Genomic DNA, 2,308 nt, shown 5'->3' with positions numbered 1-2,308 from the left:
GAGTTCTATTTATAGGCCCCAAATTTATTTACAGTATCATTTTTTATGATTTTAGGATTAGCTATATCTTTATGTAAATAAGAACCTTTGTTCAGAAGATATTTCTCCCTTCTTCATCCATGACCATAATCTAAGGGATACAGCAGAATGGTTGCATCATGTGTTTATTATTAAAAAATAAATCACTTATTGGCAATGCTTCACAATAAGAACATAGAAGAAAGATGAACATGAGAGGGTGAGAAGATTTTAGTTCCTCTTGTTCTCATAATTTCTTTCTTTCCTTCTTGTCTTTGACTATTGCTAAAACTTATGATCTTTTTACACAGTTTTAAAAACACCACCTAAAATGAAATTATTACATTTTTTAAATATTCTTTCTGACAGAATATCTTTTTAGGTGCCATTCTTTATTATCCACTGCCATCAATGTTTGCCTCTCCTTTTTTCTCCTTTCCTCATCTCTTTCCTTTCATTTTACCCAAATCTCTAGCAGTCTTTTCCCTTCTGTTAGTACCCCTTCCCTCCTGTTTGGGACCCAAAAACAGTGGTGATCTCGGGTGATCCTCAGAGATCAGAAGTGTATGTGACTGTGCTAGAATCACCTTGCAGTACTAGGGCTTTTATAGATTCCTTCTAATCTCCCCATTAGCACTTGAACTATACCTCTTTTTCATAAGACTCCGGGCTCTCTCTCAGGAGAAATGAGCAAAGAAATAGATGACAGTTACCACTTCTAGGTTTTCCAAAAGTTGGCAATCAAAGTGAGAAGTCATGAATCTACAGTACTGCTGCAATATCATTTTCTGTAGACCTAAGACACAAATTGTCATATGATTCCTTCAGGCTCCCTTACCTCATATGCTATGTTTTTGTTTTAACAAAGGAAAAGGTCCATCCTTTTTTCCATTTCAGCTGAGGAGATATGACAAAAGGCAGAGTTTTCACGAACTAATTACAGTCCTTTGGAAATTACCTTTTGTGCTAGGAAAATATTTTTTTTCCTACTGATGAGAAAGTAAGCAGTATGAATAAAAAGTACTATTTAAAGAAAGAGTACAGTTACATAACCTTTCCACAAAATTCAGACAATTTTTTAGCTCCACTTTGCAAGGAGAAGTAGGCTACTTCCGCAGAATTATACACACAATAATCTATAAAAAGGTTTCTATACAGAAAAAAATAATGGGTTTTTTCCCTTTGGAAGAGAGTATTGCCTTATGTCAGTGCACATTCACCATTGAACAAAGCCATCACATTTTGCCATATTCTAGCAGCAGAACATGCCTGCATACACTATTGTGTCCCTAGCTTGAAAACCAAGGAGAAATGTGTGCACACTGTGCGCTTAAGGACAGTCTCCAGCCCCTCAGGGTGCAGGTTCGCAGTCACCATCCGCTGGTATGGGGCCCCACTAGCACCAAAACAGAACTCTAGGCCAGAAGGCAGTTGCCTATGCTGGAAAACTGTGATCATTGTTTCATTTTTTTGTTGCTGATGAGGTCTAGAAGGACATGTGAGTAGTCCTCCCACCTTGGCACAGCATTTACCAGCACCACTGCCAGAAATTTGGTTGAAATGCTACCAAATGTGTTGACATTTAAAGAAGGCATGCATGTACCAAGAGGGGTCATGTAAGTTAAAGCATAAGCTAAATTATTTCACAAGCAAGATCTACACAAGAAAGCATTTACTATAAACTGTGTCTGCAGCATATTCCCCACTTAGGGGTAGTGCCAAGAAAGCAAAGGCATGAACCAGTACTCAGGATAAGAACAGGGTTGAGGATTTTTCTACTGCTAAAAATTGTATGCTAAAAAAATCTATTCTTCAGTGTTTGGCCAGTGTGTGAGAGCGCCCCACAGGTAGTTTGTAAGCATAAAGGTGTAGCTCAGGCTTCCAGGTTCTCTCAGCAAACCCAGCTAGCATGGAAAACAGACCAAGATGTGTATGGTACCCTAAAGGCATTAATTATTCACGTCATTCATTTTATCTGCTACCTCCTAGAACCCCTGAGTGAGCATTTCCTTTTCAAGCTGTATGTAAAATGCATTGAGAAAGGCCCAGTTGTTTGGATGGAGATACCAGATTTGCATCTGTGTTGGAAATATTCTTCCCCCCTCTCTCTATCACCCCCAATGAAGTGAACTGAGTCATTACTTCTCATTTTAATAAAAAACAGCAGGGTAATTTTTATATAAGAAAAACCAAACATCATGTGAATCATGCACAAAATCTTTTTATTTTTCCAGGAAGGGTACAACCCTGAAAAGAATTGTTAACAAATAGTGACTCACTACTTTTGGTG

Source organism: Zonotrichia albicollis, chromosome 3 (genome assembly GCF_047830755.1).
Source record: "Zonotrichia albicollis isolate bZonAlb1 chromosome 3, bZonAlb1.hap1, whole genome shotgun sequence".
Taxonomy (NCBI): Eukaryota; Metazoa; Chordata; class Aves; order Passeriformes; family Passerellidae; genus Zonotrichia; species Zonotrichia albicollis.
The sequence above is the reverse complement of the archived record's forward strand: the minus strand, read 5'-3'. Positions refer to the sequence as shown.